General features: G+C 40.7%; 1 protein-coding gene across 5 annotated transcripts in view; it reads left to right on the top strand.

Moving 5' to 3' along the window:
• Positions 1-21,990, top strand: part of NPY (neuropeptide Y) — a 150,746-nt gene that overhangs the window by 117,536 nt on the left and 11,220 nt on the right. For 2 of the 5 annotated variants that reach the window (XM_061166369.1, XM_061166372.1), the window contains 2 exons: positions 5,028-5,159; positions 7,500-7,571. The gene's annotated coding sequence lies outside the window, so the exon portion shown is untranslated. Of the gene's footprint in view, positions 1-3,258; positions 3,340-4,443; positions 4,927-5,027; positions 5,160-7,499; positions 7,572-21,990 lie in introns of those variants that run through there. The other 3 variants (XM_061166370.1, XM_061166373.1, XM_061166371.1) reach the window with 3 other exon arrangements.

Below are 21,990 nucleotides of genomic sequence, written 5' to 3'. Positions count from 1 at the left end.
TTAAGAAGTATTGGACCCTGAAGGTACAAAGAGAAAGCTTATAGTCCTGTCAGAGGGAATAAAGAGCAAGAGCATGCTGTGCCTGAGAAACCAGAAGTGACTGGGAGGGTGATGAGCAAGGCAGTGTATGAGATAAGTATGAGATAAGTCAGCAAAGCTACAGGGGATCAGGTTATGTAAGATTTTGTAAGCCTGGCTGAGAAGTTTGGATTTTGTTCTAAATGCTTCTTATTCCAAGAATCTATAGTACTAAAGGGTTTTTAAGCAAAGGCCAATCAAATCCATAGATTCTCTACATAAGTGCTGGTCAGGGAACCTGAGGCAAGAGCAGAAGCAGGGCGGCTAGCAGGAATTTGCAATAGTACAAGAAGGGAATGGGCATTGTGGCTGTGGGGAAGGACATATTCAAGATTGGTGTTTGGGAGGCATTATTGATAAATTACATGATTGGAATGTAGTAAAGTCAAAGATTCAAAAAAATCCCTACCCTGAAAACAGTTTTAAGGAATCTAAGAGCAGAAAACTTCTCAGTGGTATCTTCTTAATTTCTCTCCTTCTTTACTCCATGCAATCCATCACCAAGTCCTGTTCATTCTACCTTCCAAACATATTCCCAGTCCTACTGCTTCTCATCACTTCCACCACTAGGCGCAGCTTCCAGCAACCTGGGTTATTGTAACTACCTCCTAAGAGGTCTCCTGCCTCTACTCTTGTTCCACCTTCTCAATTTCCTTGAAGCAGTCAGCATGATCTTTTACAAATGTAAATCATATCTCAGGTCTCAAAACTTTCCAATCATTTAGAAAACTTCCTATCATTTAGAATACAATGTAAAGTACTCACCATGGCCGGCAGGGTCCTTCACCATTCAGCCCCTGGGTCTGTTAGCCTTACCCCCACTCTCCTCCTTGTCACTCTGCTAACACTGGCTGTACTATTTGGATCACAGGGAGAATACAGCTGCCTCAGGGCCTTTGCACTTCCTGCCCTCTCTGCCTGGAATGCTTTTCTGAGTTATTCACCTGGCCCCCAACTTCATTCAAATATCTCATCTCCAGAGACACCTACTCTGACCTAAGTTCCTCACCCCCTCACTATCTCCCTCCTTAACCCTCTTTTATAAATCTTTATTGAACAAATTACCCAGCTGAAATTATATTTCATTTGTTTATCTGTTAAATGTGTATCTGTTATTTATTTAGTATACATCTTGTCTATTGGCATGTAAATTCCACAAGGAAAGCAGGCTGACTCTCTGGCTCATTGGTATATACTCTGGGCCCAGAACTGTGCCTGGTATAGTGACATTTGTAGAAATGAATAGAAGAATAAATGTTAGCTATTATCATTGTTAATATTATTATGAGTCACTTGCCATATACTCTCTTTTTTTTTCCCTTCTAAATACCTTGTTTTCATACCCATTGCTATCACCTGAATCCAGACCTCTCTCACTCCACACATGACAACCACTGAAGCCTTCTTCCTGGGCTTCAGAAATCTAGTTACTCTCCTTCTCCAGGCATCTGCCGTGTGACTGCCTGGTCACTCTTTCTGAAACACTGCCTAATTATTTCAAATATCCTTTCTAACAGCCTGAGTCTAATCACAGTATAGCCTTGCAGTCATTTCCCTCATAGTTGGTCTCTCTCAATCTTCTTTTCCAGCTGCATTTCCCATTACTTCCTCATATGAACCCTTGCACCCAGACAGACTGTTACACTTGCTTGTCTGTTAGTTGACTTTCACCATTTGGACCATCTATCCCAAACCTCCCCTGCTATTCAAAGTCAAGCTGAAATCTCACATTCTTGGCGACTGTCCCAGAAGCAAGCACACACTCTTCTATATATAGTCTTCATTTATTTCCCTATTTGGACCTTGTATTGGCTCAGTCTTTTATTATACTGACTATACACTTTGTGTATGAATGTATAGGTATTCTCAGTCCTGTCTTCACAGGTATAGAGCCGGTATGTCCAATCTGTATACTTTAGCTTAAAGTTTTAGTCATGTCCACTTTAGCTTAAGATTCTCAGTTATATTCCTGCCCTGTCTCTTATTATGTGTACTTGGACATATTCTATAATCTCTCCAAGTTTCTGTTTCCATTTCAGTAAAATGGGGATAATAGTCTCTTTCTCATAGTGCTGTCATTAGAATTGGATGAGTTCAAATGTGGTGATTAACACACAGTGGGCCCCAATTAATTGTTATTTCTTTTTGTGTTTCCCACAGTGCCACTCCATAGTACGGTTGATGGCTTTGCAAATAGGCAGGGAAATATCTGCAATAGGCATTATACGACCCACTAGCCATGTCCTGCATATTTCATAAAGACTACCACTTTAAAATAAATGTATATTCCCAGTGCCTTCCTTCCTATTCCTGTCTTGCTTTGGATATTATTGTTTTCACTTGATTGATGACACCCGAGTCCATCTGGGTGACTCTAAGCTCTCCCTAAATGTTCCCACTTCTGTGGGAGCACCAATCATGGTGTCTTTCCCACAGAGAGCATCTCAGTAATGCATGACGATGGGAATGAGGATAGGAATGACCACTTTTGCAACCAGATTTCTGGAAGGTAAATGATTCACGCAATGTGGTTCCAGAAATAAGCTTAGATACAAGGGAAATGTAGCTGCCAACATCAATATAACCCCATTTATACCCACAGATTAATGGTATCTGGAGCAATACAACTTAGACTGAAATAATTTTTGCACATTGGTTTATGTAGTTCTTTTGTACTGTAGTTAGCAAGGTAATCCATCTAAATTTTAAAGCATGTTTTCCCATCTTGTTCTAAATGTATTTTATACGTTATATTCAGAGTAGAGGTCTTTGAACTTATTCTTATAATATAAACTGCTTTGGTAGTCTCGTGAAACTCCTCCTTAGAAAAATGTTTTTAAATGCATAACAAAAAAACGTAGGATTCCAAAGAAAAATTTCCATATTGAAAAACAGTAATAAAAGCTTTTAATGTTTTAATGTAATATAAAATATATGTATATGTATATATATTTATACTTAATGCATTAAGTAATGAAATCTAGCAGTGGGTCTAATAAAGTGGTGTATCTAGTAAACACCACACTTTTGAAGTTTCATTAGCACAGTGCTCTTTTGAAGTTTCCATATCAACTTTTATGTGATGTGAAACTTGTAATTTCTACTATTGTCAAAGTCAGAGGTACTGCTAACATGGCCATGGTCACTGCCCACCTTGATAAATGAAGGAAATGGCAAATTGAAGTTAAAAATTAGTGATAACAAAGATGTATTTTTCATTCAGGTTCGTGTGCATCCTGAATTCTATCTACAAACCCCTTGGTAAGAACTCTTGCTAGGATCTCCTAAGCCCTCTTTCAACTGAAATAGTAACAAAGGCAGCATGAGACTAAACTGTTCAGATGTATGGTTTCACAGGAGTCAGATCATATCACACCTCCTAACTCCTCATCTCATGCCATGAAAGAGCCTCGATAAAGATTAATGGGCCAGAGAGGAAGAGATAGATCCACTCCATATTGAGGAGATGAGAAGAATGTTCTAGGAGACTCTAAGAGTCCTGAAGAGCTAAGGTGGCTCCAAGCTTTCCCTGAAGCCATGCCCATAGAGTACCCCCTCCTCCACCCACAAAGTTGGCCTGTTACACACTGAGCATTCAGTCTTTGGAGACACATTCTCTGGTCAATGCCTCAGTCATCTGTCTTGTGCACTCCTCCTTCTCACATGGACCACCCACTAGAAGAGAGGGCTTGAACATCTCCCAGAGTAGTCAAAGTCCTATCTTTTTGACCAAAGTTGACTGAATAGAATTGATGTGATATAGGTAAAGATGCTATCTGGAACCTGGTCCAATCTGCTGGACCTGGTCCAACTAGGCCAAAATAGAGTCTAAAGGGGACACTAATGACGATAGCTACAGAAAATATCTGAAAATTAAATACAAATCTCACCCAGATGGGTGCCAAGTTATTTAGAAGAGTTATAATAGTTGCAGTCAGCTGCATACTTGGATACCTCCAGCTTCAGTAACACTGCAGGATTTTGGACTGTTAAGCAAATCAAGGGAATAATTTACAGACTGAAGCTATGCTTGCAGGTGTAGGCCTGGAAAAGCCTTGTCATTATCAAGAGTGGAGGCTCTGGCTCCAAGACAGCTTCCTGGGCAGTGTTGGGCCAAGAGATAATGAAAAGCTGGCAGAAGATAGCATTTCAGTGGCTTGCCCTCTCAGTCACTCTTGTGATCCGAGAGAAGCCACACCTATCTGAAGAGAGAATTGTAATTCCAGTAACAAAGATTGAACTTGTTCAGTCCTTTAAGGGAAAAGTGACATAGGGGCAGTGAGAAATGTAGTTTATTACACAGGTCCTAAAGTCCTCTCCTGGAGAAGGCAATGGCACCCCACTCCAGTACCTTTGCCTGGAAAATCCCATGGACGGAGGAGCCTGGTAGGCTGCAGTCCATGGGGTCGCTAAGAGTTGGACACGACTGAGCAACTTCCCTTTCACTTTTCAATTTCATGCATTGGAGAAGGAAATGGCAACCCACTCCAGTGTTCTTGCCTGGAGAATCCCAGGGACGGGGGAGCTTGGTGGGCTGCCATCTATGGGGTCGCACAGAGTCGGACACAACTGAAGCGACTTAGCAGCAGCAGCAGCAGCAGCAGCAAAGACCTCTCCACTCTCCCTAAGTGCTAGGAGGTCCTAAGAGATTGCTGGGGGAGAGAAGAAGATAAGGTTGATGACAGCGTGGTGAAACCTTCTCACTGGTCCCAGCCTCTTTGAGTTCTCATGGAAACATGTGTGAAATTTTGGCTTAACAGTAGACATTTGAGACCCTACTTAAGAGAGGAAAACAGAAGACTGAGGCTCAACTCCTCCATTTTGCATATGGGAGACTAGGACTCAGAGGTAAAGTGATTTGACTTAGATGTGACATTTTAGGGCAAATAATACAAGACTAAACTGAAGGTTTTCTGACCTCTAATCATTGTGCTCTTTCCATTATTTAGAAAAAAGTCTGAGCAAACCACAACCACTGTTTATGTCTGGGCCTTCATTGCTCAATCTCAGCAGCAGTAATGAAGGATGAAGATCAACCTGGAGCAGATTGGACCAGGTTCCAGAAAGCACAGACCTAATAGGTACACATTGTAAATTAGCTCATTCAAAACCCATTTGCATACCTTGTCTTCCTATACTATAAAGCTGGAAAGTTAACACTTTCCTTCCCAAACTCCCTTGAACCTAGAAGAAACCATGTGAGATCTGGGGAGTAAGACATAAGCTCAAGTCAGCTGGTTCTGTCTCTTCTGCTGCTTCTTTCTCTCTGACTAGAATATGAGCTTGATACTACAGGGGTATCCATCATTCTCGGGATGCTGGGGCAAGCCCCTTGATGATATTTCAAGGTGGTGTACTAGCCCTGATTTGCTTAAACCCAGACTTCTTCTCACTGGGGTAAAGAAATCCCTTCCTTTAGGGAGTAAGTCCATACTCATTAGATTTTATGGTACTTGTGTCGAGCATAACCCCAACTTGTATCTCAGTCTGTGAATCAAAACTGGACTCAAGGATGGCAAATATACACTAAAACAGATTTTAGCAGGGTAAATCCATGTGCCAACTGAGTTTAATGTTGAATGGTATGTAATATTAGTTAGCAAAGAGATCCAATTAAGGTAAGAAAACTGTCTAGATATGAAATGCTGTTTGTATGAAGTGGTTTTGAAGGCATACAGTGTGACCTGTGGATATGTCTTGGTAGGATAACTCTCCAGCATTAAATAATCAAGGAACCATGATTCAAGGCCATCATTACTTATTTGGAGCCATCTATCCTTGTTCCTCTTGTAAAAATGAAATAAAATGGCCACCAGAAGGTGTGGGCAAGGAAATACTAAGGTGAAAACATGCCTGCAAACCAGACTGCTCTAAGGGTTGTCACAGTGGGGCCTGAGCTAGCCTATGACCTGTTGGAATAAGAGGGGATAAAACACAGCCTTAGAATGAGATTAGAGAACTTTGGTTTCTTGGCCTAATTTCATCCCACTGGAGACAATTATCTTATGAGGTGATATTAGCTGTAGCATTAAAGTTTAAAGAATAATGTTCTCATGGGTAGACAGCTGTGGGTTTCTGAGTCAGAGAGAATTCTCTAATGGTTTGGTGAGAGCAGCTGAAGGTACATACAGCGTGTACTTCATTTATTCCTGAAGGGCTTCTTACTTAGTTGTATATTAAACAACCTCCACCAGGGACTAATAAGTTAAAAAAAAAAAAAAGGACAGAGTGAATTTGAATTGAAAAAGAGACTTTGATCAACTAAAATAAATGTTTCCAAATGTAAAATCAACAACTATGTTAATTTCTCAAATAAGAAAGGGGACAATTAAAAAAGATAAAATTAAGAATATCATGCAGTAACTTTGTTGGAAAGCTTGCAAACTGATCCATCCTTATGGTACTAAAATATATTTATAAAACCTAACTGTTACTTCCCAATACTGCAAAACCCTCAGATTTCTGTAAGGGGAAAAACAGGTATTTTAAAATTTGAACTCTAAAATTTTTGAAAGTAAAAAGAACTTTCCTTGAACCAACAGTGAACCAACTAGAACCAAGGGTACTCTGAAAAATACTTCTGATGAGCTTATCAGAGTTTGAAAGATCTATGAAAACAGCCTTCAGGTAACTCCTATCAGTTTAATTAAAAACAACAGGAATTTTCTAGCCTCATTTTGGGTTCATTCATTAAATATGCTCTGCCTTATGGCTCAGTTAATTTTCATTTCCCTGGGATTCCAGTCCTACTAAGGACCAAGCATGTATTTTCACTTTGGAAAGAGTCCCTTCATCCTGTCTTGAGGCAAGATGGAGGGACCAGAAATTTAAGTGGATACATTCATCAGCCTAGCCTCAGGTAAGCCTCTGATCCACCACCAATCACAGAGGTAGCCCCTCTACCTCATCCATAAAAGTACGTACCCTCTTTCAGAAAACATCCTGTCTCATTCATTACTAGTTGACACATCTTTGGGGAAGGAAACATGGCAAGAGCTATCAACATTTCAAATGCATGCTTTCTTTGACCAAGAAGTTCCATTCCTAGGAATCCAACAGTTGCATCTGCCTACATGGGCAAAAACGAATATCCAAAGTTACTCATTGATATATTTTTTGTAGTACAAGAAGATAGAGGGGGGGAAAGTAAATATTCAGTAAGAAAAGACAAAGTAAATAAATTTTCTTCTTTAAAAAGATGTCAGTATGTCTGGAAGCAGAGTTGGGACTAGTCTCTAGTTCAAACTCCTCACACCTAGATGGTGCAACAGATGATGGAAAGAATCTAGGTCTTGGTGACATAACTGAACTACAGAATTAACTTTTAGTAGAGATGCCCTATCTTTTGGCTTCTGATTTTGTGAGATTATAAATTTTCATCATGATTTTAGACAACAGAACCTGATTTATCTTACTTTCAGCAAAATCATCCCAAGAGGGTATCCTATGCAGAGGAAGGTTTGGGGAAAGGCCCTAAGACGATGCTCCTACAGGTAAGGTGGAGGGAGTTCCATGGCTCTGTATTCACTGTCAAACTTTGAGATATCAGCTGCTATTCCAACATCTTATATCTTTAATAATGGTCCCCTGTTTCCCACATGACAATTTTCCATCAGTTTAAATGAACCCATGGAAGTAACTAGATGAGAGGAAACACCTCACAGTTCAGTTCAGTCCCTCAGTTGTGTCCGACTCTTTGCAACCTCGTGAATCACAGCACACCAGGCCACCCTGTCCATCACAATCTGTTGGAGTTCACTCAAACTCATGTCCATCAAGTCGGTGATACAATCCAGCCATCATATCCTCCATCGTCCCCTTCTCATCCTGCCCCCAATCCCTCCCAGCATCAGGGTCTTTTCCAACGAGTCAGCTCTTCGCATAAGGTGGCCAAAGTATTGGGAGTTTCAGCTTCAGCATCAGTCCTTCCAATGAACACCTAGGACTGATTTCCTTTAGGATGGACTGGTTGGATCTCCTTGCAATCCAAGGGACTCTCAAGAGTCTTCTCCAAAACCACAGTTCAAAAGCATCAATTCTTCAGTGCTCAGCTTTCTTCACAGTCCATCTCTCACATCCATACATGACCACTGGAAAAACCATAGCCTTGACTAGACAGACCTTTCTGGCAAAGTAATGTCTCTGCTTTTTGATATGCTATCTAGGTTGGTCATAACTTTCCTTCCAAGGAATAAAAGCGTCTTTTAATTTCATGGCTGCAATCACCATCTGCAGTGATTTTGGAGCCCAGAAAAATAAAGTAGGACACTGCTTCCACTGTTTCCCCATCTATTTCCCATGAAGTGATGGGACCAGATGCCATGATCTTAGTTTTCTGAATGTTGAGCTTTAAGCCAACTATTTCACTCTCCTCTTTCACTTTCATCAAGAGACTTTTTAGTTCCTCTTCACTTTCTGTCATAAGGGTGGTGCCATCTGCATATCTGAGGTTATGGATATTTCTCCTGGCAATCTTGATTCCAGTTTGTGCTTCTTCCAGCCCAGCGTTTCTCATGATGTTCTCTGCATACAAGTTAAATAAGCAGGGTGACAATAACAGCCTTGATGTACTCCTTTTCCTATTTGGAACCAGTCTGTTGTTCCATGTTCAGTTCTAACTGTTGCTTCCTGACCTGCATAGAGGTTTCTCAAGAGGTGGGTCAGGTGATCTGGTACTCCCATCTCTTTCAGAGTTTTCCAGTTTATTGTGATCCACACAGTAAAGGCTTTGGCATAGTCAATAAAGCAGAAATAGATGTTTTTCTGGAACTCTCTTGCTTTTTCAATGATCCAGGGGGGTTTGGCAATTTGATCTCTGGTTCCTCTGCCTTCTCTAAAACCAGCTTGAACATCTGGAAGTTCTCGGTTCATGTATTGCTGAAGCCTGGCTTGGAGAATTTTGATCATTACTTTACTAGCGTGTGAGATGAGTACAATTGTGTGGTTGTTTGAACGTCTTTGGGGATTGCCTTTCTTTGGGATTGGAATGAAAACTGACCTTTTCCAGTCCTGTGGCTACTGCTGAGTTTTCCAAATTTGCTGGCATATTGAGTGCAGCACTTTCAGAGCATCATCTTTCAGGATTTGAAATAGCTCAACTGGAATTCCATCACCTCCACTAGCTTTGTTCGTAGTGATGCTTTCTAAGGCCACTTGACTTCACATTCCAGGATGTCTGGCTCTAAGTGAGTGATCACAACATCGTGATTATCTGGGCCATGAAAGTCTTTTTTGTACAGTTCTGTGTATTCTTGCCACCTCTTCTTAATATCTTCTGCTTCTGTTAGGTCCATACCATTTCTGTCCTCTATTGAACCTATCTTTGCATGAAATGTTCCTTAATTTTCTTGAAGAGATCTCTAGTCTTTCCCATTCTGTTGTTTTCCTCTATTTCTTTGCATTGATTGCTGAGGAAGGCTTTCTTATCTCTCCTTGCTATTCTTTGGAACTCTGCATTCAAATGGGAATATCTTTCCTTTTCTCCTTTGCTTTTCACTTCTCTTCTTTTCACAGCTATTTGTAAGGCCTCCTCAGACAACCATTTTGCCTTTTTGCCTTTCTTTTCCATGGGGATGGTCTTGATCCCTGTCTCCTGTACAATGTCGCAAACCTCTGTCCATAGTTCATGAGGCACTCTGTCTATCAGATCTAGTCCCTTAAATCTATTTCTCACTTCCAACGTATAGTCATAAGGGATTTGATTTAGGTCATACCTAAATGGTCTAGTGGTTTTCCTTACTTTCTTCAAGTTAAATCTGAATTTGGCAATAAGGAGTTCATGATCTGAGCCACAGTCAGCTCCTGGTCTTGTTTTTTCTAACTATATAGAGCTTCTCCATCTTTGGCTGCAAAGAATATAATCAATCTGATTTCAGTGTTGACCGTCTTGTGATGTCCATGTGTAGAGTCTTCTCTTGTGTTGTTGGAAGAGGGTGTTTGCTATGAGCAGTGTGTTCTCTTGGCAAAACTCTATTAGCCTTTGCCCTGCTTCATTCCGTACTCCAAGGCCAAATTTGCCTGTTACTCCAGGTGTTTCTTGACTTCCTACATTTGCATTCCAGTACCCTATAATGAAAAGGACGTCTTTTTAGGGTGTTAGTTCTAAAAGGTCTTGTAGGTCTTCATAGAACCGTTCAACTTCGCCTTCTTCAGTGTTACTGGTTGGGGCATAGGCTTGGATTACCATGATATTGAATAGGTTTGCCTTGGAAATGAACAGAGATCATTCTATCATTTTTGAGATGGCATCCAAGTACTGCATTTCAAACTCTCTTGTTGACCATGATGGCTACTCCATTTCTTCTAAGAGATTCCTGCCCACAGTAGTAGATATAATGGGCATCTGAGTTAAATTCACCCATTCCAGTCCATTTTTGTTTGCTGATTCCTAGAATGTCGACATTCACTCTTGCCATCTCCTGTTTGACCACTTCCAATTTGCCTTAATTCATGGACCTAACATTCCAGGTTCCTATGCAGTATTGCTCTTTACAGCATCGGACCTTGCTTCTATCACCAGTCCCATCCACAACTGGGTATTGTTTTTGCTTTGGCTCTGTCCCTTCATTCTTTCTGGAGTTATTTCTCCACTGATCTCTAGTAGCATATTGGGCACCTACCAACCTGGAGAGTTCCTCTTTCAGTATCCTATCATTTTGCCTTCTCATACTGTTCATGGGGTTCTCAAGGCAAGAGTACTGAAGTGGTTTGCCATTCCCTTCTCCAGTGGACCACATTCTGTCAGACCTCTCCACCATGACCCATCCGTCTTGGGTGGCTCCACACGGCATGGCTTAGTTTCATTGAGTTAGACAGGACTGTGGTCCTGTGATCAGATTGGCTAGTTTTCTATGATTATGGTTTCAGTGTGCATGCCCTGTAATGCCCTCTCGCAATACCTACCGTCTTACTTGGGTTTCTCTTACCTTGGACGTGGGGTATCTATTCACGGCTGCTCCAGCAAAGTGCAGCTGCTGCTGCTTACCTTGGAGGAGGAGTATCTCCTCACGGCTGCCCCTCCTGACCTTGAACTTGGAGTAGCTCCTCTCGGCCCTCCTGCGCCTGTGCAGCCACCGCTCCTTGGATGTGGGGTAGCTCTTCTCCGCCGTTGCCCCTGACCTTGGGCGTGGGGTAACTCCTCTCACCTCACCTCACCTCACAGAGGCCTGCATTTCCCATCTCTGAGACTCAAGAGACCCAATATGTGGCAGCTAAATTCCTGACTTAGCATTGTTTCTGCTATGGTCTCACACAGAGTTTTTACTTTTAGCTCTCAGGATCTGTTCCAGTTACTTCACTCAGAAAAGAATTTATTAAAGGGTAGACTCTTTGGGACTAAGTGCTAAAAGAAATAGACTCTAGATGGAGATTCAATAAACAACCCCTCAAATATCATCACAGAAACAGACCACCAAGAACACTGCTATCTTTGCCTCAGGCAGGAAATTGTAGAATCTGGAATCCTCCATCATGGCCATCTGTTCCAGGCCACTCTGTTCCTGTTCTGTTTGGGTCAGGAAGAGGATATTCACACTTGTTTCCCTCCCCACATAACTTAGTTCTTTCATAACTCAAGGTTGTTTAAAACTTTTATTATGATTAATAATATGCCTGGAGAATTGAACATCTTTATTCAGTTTTAAGTCTTCCCTGGTGGCTCAGATGGTAAAGAATCCGCCTGCAATGCAAGAGACCTGGGTTCAATCCCTGGGTGGGGAAGATCCCCTAGAGAAGGAAAGAAGAGGAGGCAACCCCCTCCAGTATTCTTTCCTGGAGAATCCCCATGGATAGAGGAGCCTGGCATGCTACTGTCCATAGGGTCACAAAGAGTCGGACACGACTGAGTGACTAAGCCCAGCATTCAGGTTTGAATCAAGATCTCAAACAACTGGATCTGAACTAAGCCACATCTGAATCCTAGTAGTAAGTAAGGCTGGGAAGCTAATGATTACCTGCCAGCCTCTGGAGTCCTGAGAACTGGAGGTATCCTGCAGTGGGTCTCCAGGAACATCCAATCCACAATATCCACAGTCCCCAAAGTGGAAACAATATAGCCTGTTTTCAAACTCAGCTCTATTAGGAATGAAGATAAGACTCCTCAAGGGGCCTACCAGGTAGTCAATGCTATCACCTGAGGGGCAAGTTGCTCTACACAGCATTTTAACCAGCTACAAAAAAAAGAAATCAATACTTTCCTAGAAAGTCTGCTTTCGATGTGGTAAAATGTGCTCTTATCCCTACAATCACATTTAAGGTTCTATTTTCAGCAAAGTAAGTGTTCTGCTATTGCACGGGTTGTTGTGACTAAAAGCACGGGACTTGAGTTAATAATATATCAACAACTTATTAGAAACTGTGGTGAGAAAAACACAAAGCCAGTGTCAACTCAGCATTGTAGGTGCTATTTTGGAATCTTCAGTTTCTTCCCACATATGCAAAGTGGAGGAGAGAATTGCAGCAATTATCAGAATACTTTCAAATTTTAAAAATGATATTTTCCTGCAATTATCTAGATATTTCAGATAAATTTGGGGGTAATTTTGGTCCAAACAATCTTTATAATTGCCCAGATTCTCTTGTACATGTACTTCTAGACACTGCTAAAAATACATAGCAATCAAAGCAGTGTTGTTGGTAAACCCTGTTTCAATTTCACAGAAAAGCTGGGAAAGAAATACAGGAATCAAGAAACTTCTCTTCTCTCAAATGTAATAAAATGCAGAAAAATCTATAAGAATAGCAAAAAAAAACAGTCAGAAACATCCAAACTAAGGAAGAAGCACAGCCTCATAATGTCACGTTTAAAAATAGTATCTACTGAGGAAAGATTCTAGAAATTGACTGTAGCTTCTACTTGACTCCTCCAGAAGCTGAACAATGGATAAAAATGTGAAGAAATAAAGTCCTGAAAAAATGAACTCTACCTCTCATTTGGAGGGTAGTGGGCCAATGGTGTGAGGGATGGGGTTTGGAAATGAAGCTCAGAAGAAAAGTATCAGGAGTCTCTTTAAATGGTTGCCTGTCTCAGTGTGAGAGAAAAATGACTCATTCATTAGAAATGGGAAGAACTACTAAGAACTGGCACTTTGTTTTACTATCTAAGAGAAACACAAGATATAACTAGTAAAGGAACACATGTGATGAATTCCTAGTTTGTGTATTTTTTTTTAATGCCTTTCCCACCCATATCCCAGAAGGAAACGGGAGGCAAATAGAGAAGAGGGGAGGAAGTTACCGCTAAGGCAGTTTGTCTTTAAGAAATGAAGAGGCACTGGATTTCCCCAGCATCTGGTGAACAACCTAAAAACCAAATATTTTTATCACTGGATCAGATGCACCCTTAACTAATCAGAGTAAAACTCAGTACAGAACTTTTAACTAAGTCACAGCTAAAGTCTTCAGTGACAAAGCCCTCCAACTGTGATACCCGCAGCCCTGGTTCCATCCTGCCACCCCAGACTCCCTTTGGTCCCATCCTTGCCCCCTCCTCAGACAAATGAAGAGCAGATGTAACACAACCCATGAATACAACAGCCTAACTTATTAGGCCCAGGAGAAATGCAAAGAAATTGATTACAAGTAGAAAGATAAATACAAGACTCAAATAGAGGTTTTCCTTATCTTGGGAAAGGTACTCCTTTCCCAATTTGGAACCAGTCCATTGTTCCATGTCCAGTTCTAACTGTTCCTTCTTGACCTGCATACAGGTTTCTCAGGAGGCAGGTAAGGTGCTCTGGTATTCCCATCTCTTTAAGAATTTTCCACATAATTTTCCACAACATCTAAAAATAAAAAAGAATGAAATACCAAAAGTAATAGAGGAAAAAAGTAAAGAAAGTCAATAATTAAAAATTGAGTTCTAATTAGGAATACTTTTGACTGCAAGTAGCAGAAAACTCAGCTAACAGTGGCTTAAACTATGCAGACATCAATTGTTAAGACACCCAGAGGTAGGCAGTCCCAAAATTAGTTTGGCAGCTCACTGATTTCATCAATAATCTAGACCTGTCTGATGTTTACATTCTATCAGCTTGCATGTATTTGCAATATTGCTCCTCATGACCACAAGATGGTTGCCGTAGCTCTAAGATTCACAGCTGCATTCAAAAGTATTCAAAGCAGAACAAGAGGGGAATCAAAGCAAAGGATATTCCTCTTCCTTTTGAGAAAGGAAATACTTTCCTAAAAGCTCTCAGCTTATTTATCCTGGTATTTCATTGGCCAGAAGTGGATCATATGTTCAGTCCTAAACTAATCACTGGCAAAGGCAAGAGAATTGTTATAAATCCATCCCTTGCTGGAAATATTAATGTCAGAACCAAACTGGGATCTGTTAGCAAAGAAGAAGCAGGAGTGGCAACTAGGTGGGCAGTCAAAATAACAGTCATTATTGAATTCAGAGTATTCTAACTTGTTACAAGAATCACTGGAAGAAATAAAACAGATCATACACTTTCTAAAATGCTAGAAATAGCATATAAAGAAAACTACCATAGGTTCCAACAACACAAGAGATGATTCTACACATGGACATCACCAAATGGTCAATACCCAAATCAGACTGATTGCATTCTTTGTAGCCAAAGATGGAAAAGCTCTATACAGTCAGCAAAAACAGGACTGGGAGCTGACTGTGACTCAGATCATGAACTCATTATTGCAAATTTCAGAATTAAATTGAAGAAAGTAGAGAAAACCACTAAACAATTCTGGTATGACCTAAATAAAATCCCTTATGATATACAGTAGAAGTGACAAATTCAAGGGATTAGATCTGATAGAATGCCTGAAGAACTATGGACAGAGATTCATAACATTGTACAGGAGGCAGTGATCAAAATCATCCCCAAGGAAAAGAATTGCAAAAAGGCAAAATGGTTGTCTGAGGAGGCCTTACAAATAGCTGAGAAAAGAAAAGAAATAAAAGGCAAAGGAAAAAAGAAAAGATATACCCATCTGAATGCAGAGTTCCAAAGAATATCAAGGAGAGATAAGAAAGCCTTCCTCAGTGATCAGTGCAAAGAAATAGAAGAAAACAATAGAAGGGGAAAGACTAGAAATCTCTTCAAGAAAATTAGAGATACCAAGGGAACATTTCATACAAAGATAGGCACAATGAAGGACAAAAACAGTATGGACCTAACAGAAGCAGAATATATTAAGAAGAGGTGATAAGAATATACAGAAGAACTATACAAAAAAAGATCTTAATGACCCAGATAACCACGATGGTGTGATCACTCACGTAGAGCCAGACGTTCTGGAATGCGAAGTCAAGTGGGCCTTAGGAAGGATCATTATAAACAAAGCTAGTGGAAGTGATGGAATTCCAGCTGACCTATTTCAAATCCTAAAAGATGATGCTGTTAAAGTGCTGCACTCAATATGCCAACCAATTTGGAAAACCCAGCAGTGGACACAGGACTGAAAAATGTCAGTTTTCATTCCAATCCCAAAGAAGGGCAATGCTAAACAATGTTCAAACTACCATATAATTGCACTCATTTCACATGCTAGCAAGTGAAAGTCACTCAGTTGTGTCTGACTCTTTGTGACCCCATAGACTATACAGTCCTTGGAATTCTCCAGACCAGAATACTGGAGTGGGTAGCCTTTCCCTTTTCTGGGGGATCTTCCCAGCCCAGGGATCAAACCCAGGTCTTCCACATTGCAGGCAATTCTTTACTAGCTGAGCCACAAGCAAAGTGCTACTATGTGCTAGCAAGGTCATGCTAAAAATCCTTCAAGCTAGGCTTCAACAGTATGTGAACTGAGAACTTTCATATGTACAGCTGGCTTTAGAAAAGGTAGAGGAACCAGAGAGCAAATTGCCAACATCTGATGAATCATAGAAAAAGCAAGAGAATTCCAGAAAAACATCTACTTCTGCTTCATTGACTACCCTAAAAACTTTGATTTTGTGGAAAATTCTTAAAGAGAATTGGGAAGGGAATATGTCAAGACTATATATTGTCACCCTGCTTATTTAGCTTATATGCAGAGTACATCATGTGAAATGCTGGGCTGGATGAAGCACCAGCTGGAATCAAGATTGCTAGGAGAAATATCAATAACCTCAGACGTGTGGGTGACATCACCCTTATTGCAGGAAGCAAAGAGGAACCAAATAGCCTCTTGATGAAGGTGAAAGAGGAGAGTGAAAAAGTTTGGTTAAAACTCAGCATTCAAAAAACTAAGATCATGGCATCCAGTCCCATCACTTCATGGCAAATAAGTGGGGAAACAATGGAAACAGGAAGAGACTTTATTTTCTTGGGCTTCAAAATCACTGCAGATGGTGACTGCAACCATGAAATTAAAAGACGCTTGCTATGACAAACCTAGACAGCATATTAAAAAGCAAAGACATTACTTTGCCAACAATGGTATAGTTGGCTTTGGTTTTTCCAGTAGTCATGTATGGATGTGACAGTTGGACCATAAAGAAGGCTGAACACTAAAGAATTGCTTTTGAACTGTGATGTTGGAAAAGACTCTTGAGAGTGCCTTGGACTGCAAAGAGATTAAACCAGTCAATCCTAGTGGAAATCAATCCTGAATATTCATTGGAAGGACTGATGCTGAAGTTGAAGCTGAAGCTCCAATACTTTGGCCACCTGATGCAAAGAGCTGATTGATTAGAAAAGACCCTGTTGCTGGAAAAGATTGAAGACAGGAAGAGAAGGGGATGACAGAGGACAAGATGGCTGGATGGCATCACTGACTCATTGGACGTGAGTTTGAGCAAGTTCTAGGAGATAGATGGTCAAGGACAGGGAAGCCAGGCATGCTACAGTCCATGGGCCCACAAAGAGTCGGACATAACTGAACGGCTGAACAATAACAGCAACCATAGGTTATAAAGCAAAAGACAGCAAACAAAAGGAAATAGCCTATATCATTAAAGATATTAACCCATATCATTAAAGCACTATGGTACTTGTATTGATATTTATATAGACAGAAAGACCAACTGAATAAAACAGAAAGTTCAGAAATTGACACAGATATTTATGGAAATTTATTACTGCATACATAAAGGTAGCATCCCAAAGCTATGGGAAAAATTACAAACTTTTCAATAAGTTGTATGGGAAAACTAATAGACAATCTAAAGAAAAATAAATTTGAAATCCTAATTTATTCACCATACCCAGGATAAATTCCAGGTCTTAATATAAGAAAAGAGAGAGAGAGAGAGAAGGGAAGGAAGGAAGGGTGGAAGGAAGGGAGGGAGGAATAAAAGAAGAAAGAGATTATAAAAGTACAAGACAAATAAAAAAGGGCAAATTCTTTTTTTTTAATTACAGAACAGGAATTGGCAGTATTTTAACTGGTTGTTCACATAGTAAATGGGCTTCCCAAGTGGTACTAGTGGTAAAGAACCTGCCCACCAATGCAGGAGACATAAGAGACGCGGGTTCAATCCCTGGATTGGGAAGATCCCCTGGAGTAGGGCACAGCAACCCACTTCATAATTCTTGCCTGGCAGGTTACAGTGTATAGGGTTGCAAAGAGTCAAAAACGACTATAGTGACTTAGCGCACATGCACACACATAGTAAATAGTAGCTTCAACTACAAAATTCTGCCACTATAGCAAATGAGCATAGCTGTTTTTCAATGAAGCTCTATTTACAAAACAAATGAAGGGCTGGATATAACCTTTGAGCCATATTTCACAAGCCCCTGATATAGCATGTGAAAAGTGTTTTAAACTAAGACCCAAAACTCAGAAGCCACTAAAACAATATTGATACATTCAACCACAAATTAAAAACTTCTACAAGGTAAGAAAAAATACGTTAAGGATAGTCAAAAGATAAAATGATAAACCACAAGTAAATATTTGCAACTCATTTCAAAATGGGATAAAATTTCTAATATATAAAACTTCTAGAACTCTCTCCATTATATTTTGTGCTTCCCTCATTATTCCCTTTAGCAGGCCAACCTACTCCTTTTCCCATTCTTAAAGTCTTAAAAAAACCTTTCTTTTGACCCCATTTCTCTCACCAATTACTACCTCATGTTCTACTCCTTTTTGCAGTGAAACTCTTGGAAAGAATTGTCTCCAAGATCTTTCCTCTCTTTCTCCTTTAAGCTCTGCTGGTCCACCAAAACTGCTCTAGTCAAGACCCCTACCTTGTTCAAGACAGTGGTCAATTTCAGCCTGTATCTCAATTGACTTTTCATCAGTATGTGCTATAGATATTCACTTTTTCTTCCTTAAAAAAAAAAGAAAAAATTGCACTTGGCTGAGAGGACACCAAGCATCAAACTCTTGGCTGTCCTCTACATCCTTGGTCCCTCCATCACAGGCTACTGTGCTCATCCCTTCTCATCTCCTGAACTCATCAGTTTTCACTCACTGCAGGACTCCACTGGGGGCTCTTGTCTTTCTTAACTGGGTTCCTGGTCAGTCTTACAAATTGTCACAGCTTTAAACATCACCTAAGGGTAAATACCTCCTGAATTTAAGTCTCAAAGCTAGATCACACTCCTTTACTCCAGATTCATACATACACCTGACTTCTCCACTTGCAGTCTAATAAACATTATGATCTTACCAAATTTTCAGCTGAGCTCCCAATGCTAACCTCAAATATACTCTACCCAAGGTTATTTCCATTATGATGGGAGGCAACCCCATCCTTTCAGTTGCTCAGGTCAAAATATCTGGGACCATCCTCTGCTCTTTCTTTCACACTCTTCACCCTACCTTTAAAAAATATCTGGAATCAACCATTTCTCACCTCTCCTCTTCTACCACCTTGGTCCTAGTCACCATGATGTCTCATTGGATTACTCTACTAGCCTCCAAACTGGCTTAATTACTGCTGCCCAGACCCTCATCAGGTTCTCAATGCAGCAGCCAGAGTGATTATGTTAAAAATAAGTCGGATTATATCACTCCTCTGCTTCAAAACCTGCAGTGAATTCTCCAATTTGCTGATGGAAGTGCCAAAATATGTACAAAGCACTCTAAGAAATTTTTCTCTTCCATTCCTCTCTAACCTCATTTTTTTATTATTCTTTTTCCCTCTTACTTTGCTCCAGCCCCAATAGCTTCCTTCCTGATCTTTGAAAATGCCAGGCACATAACTGCCCCAAGGTCCTTACATCAGGCTTTCCTCTGCCTCTGTGGCTCTGCCCCTGTCATTTGCATGGTTCACTCCCGCACTTTCTTCAAGTCTTTGCTCAGTGTCATCGTCTCAATGAGATCTGCCCTGACCACTTGTGTTATAATAAGAAATATATTTAGTCTTTGTTCCTGATTCCTAGAACAGCGTTCCTAAAACCCTTGTTATTTTGAGTGATAAGGGTGTTAGGTGCATCTTTTGTTCTAATATTTGGTCTTTAACTCCAGTTCCTGACACAGGAGCTTCTAAAACCTCTGGACTATCCAGAGTGAGAAGGGTGTCTTTTGTATGCTAATGAGATGATTGGTGTCTGGAAGGTCCTAGAGGGCTTCAGGTTGGGGGCTGGTCACAGAAAACCAAGTCATAATTAGAGGCTTGGAACTTTCATTTCCTACCCCCCAACCTGCAAGGAGGGAAGAGGAGCTAGAAATTGAGTTATCACACCTTTCTGATAAAATCTCCATTAAAAAACCCCCAAACTGTGGGGCTCAGACAGTTTCCAGGTTGGTGATGACCTGGGGGTGCTGGGAGGGTAAGGCATCCAGACAGAACATGGAAACTTCACGGTGCCGCTTTCCCATACTTTGCCCTTCATTTGGCTGTTCATTGTGTCCTTTACAAAATCCTTTGTAATATACAAAAAAACTCAAGTAAATGTTTCCATGAGTTTTATAAGCCATTCTGCCAGATGTTTTGTGAGTAACTGGTGGTTTGTGGGAACCAAGTCCAATATAAATTGGTTCAGGTTAGAACCCCAACCTGAACCAATTTATAGCTGGTTGGCCAGAAGTATAGCTGACAATCTTAGACTTAAGGTTGTCACCAGAAGTTGGGGGCAGTCTTGTGAGACTGAATCCTTAACTTAACTTGTGAGAGCTGCACTAAGTCCAGGCAGGTAGTGTCAGAACTGAGTTCAATGGTAGGACATACAATCAGTGACCACTGAGAACTGAAGGACTGCTTGGTATAGAAAAACTCATACATTTGCTATCAGAAGTGCTGTATAGAGAATAAAAGAAAGTGTTTTCTTTTTTTTCTTTTACCACACAACTTTCCTATAAACTCCCCACTTGCACTTTCAATCTCTCTTCTCTGACAATTAGTTTTCTCCATAGAACTCATTATTCTATGTTATGGGAGTATTTTTTGTTGTTCTTTAGTTGCTAAGTTGTGTCTGATTCTTTTGCAACCCCATGGACTGTAGCCCATCAGATTTCTCTGTCCATGGGATTTCCCAGGCAAGAATACTGGAGTGGGTTGCCATTTCCTTCTCTAGTGGATCTTCCCAACCCAAGGATGGAACCCATGTCTTCTGATTTGGTAGGCAGATTCTTTACCACTGAACTACCAGGGAAGCCCCATTGGGAGTATAATGATGAACAAAACATACGCTCTCATAGAGCTTACACTTATGAAATGTCGGAGATACCAAGCAAATAATAATACATATGATAATATAGCTAATTAGACAATGACAGCTATGAAAGTATTTCTAAAGGGAAAGATTAAAGTGCTATGAAAACATACAATGAGGCTAGATGGAGAGAAACCTATTCTAGATTAAGAGATTATAAAGAAATGACATGTAGAGTAAAATATGAAGGATAAGTGGGAGTTGGCCAGTAGAGTCAAAGGAAAGGAGAGTGTTCCAGGCAGAGAAAGCATGTGCAAGAGTCCTGGGACGGGAAGTAGTCTGGCATATTAAGGACCCTCAAATTGTGATTTATGCCCAGCTATGTCCAACCCTTTGTGACCCTTTGGACTGTAGCCTGACAGGCTCCTCTGTCCATGGAATTTTTTAGACAAGAATACTGGAGTGGGTTGACATTTCTTCCTCCAGGGGATCTTCCCGACACAGGAATCAAACTCTCATCTCTTGCATCTCCTGAATTGCAGGCAAATTCTTAATCAATGAGTCATTGGGGAAGCCCCTTATGTAAAATATTAAAGTTCTAAGCCAGATGTCTGCATACTTTCTATAGGCTTCCCTGGTGGCTCAGTGGTAAAGAATCCACCTGCATTGTGGGAGGTACAGGTTCAGTCCCTAGGTTGGGAGGATCCCTTGGAGAAGGAAATGGCAACCCAGTATTCTTGTCTGGGGAATGCCATGGACAGAGGATCCTGGCAGGCTCTGGTCCATGGGGTCACAAGAGTCAGACATGACTTAGTAACTTAACAACAAAATACTTTCTATAGAGAGCCAGAGTAAATATTTTTGATTCTGTGGGCCAGGATTACAACCCCTACAGTACACCTGTCATAATTTTTCAACTTTGCCATTGTAGCAAGAAAGTGGCCTTAGACAGTATGTAAATGAATGGGCATGGCTATGTTCTGGTGAAGGTGAAGGTGAAAGTCGCTCAGTCGTGTCCGACTCTTTGCGACCCCATGGACTATACAGTCCATGGAATTCTCCAGGCCAGAATACTGGAGTGGGTAGCCTTTCCCTTCTCCAGGGGATCTTCCCAACCCAGGGATTGAACCCAGGTCTCCCACATTGCAGGTGGATTCTTTACCAGCTGAGCCACCAGTGAGACCCTGGCTATGTTTTAGGAGAACTTTATTGATGGAAGTGGCTCAGACTATAGTTTGCCAATTCCTATTCTTAATAATAGGCTCCTATGAGACTGTTTCATGAAAATATTTCTGATCAAGATGTATTCTTTAGGGATCAGTTTAGTACTGGGAATCACACTAGGGATACAGAAATAAATAAAAAGTGTGTGGTTCCTTCTCTTATGGCGTTAATAGATATTAAAAATATCAATATA

The sequence above is a fragment of the Dama dama genome, chromosome 18 (genome assembly GCF_033118175.1).
Source record: "Dama dama isolate Ldn47 chromosome 18, ASM3311817v1, whole genome shotgun sequence".
NCBI lineage: Eukaryota > Metazoa > Chordata > Mammalia > Artiodactyla > Cervidae > Dama > Dama dama.
This window is presented reverse-complemented; position numbering and strand designations above follow the sequence as displayed.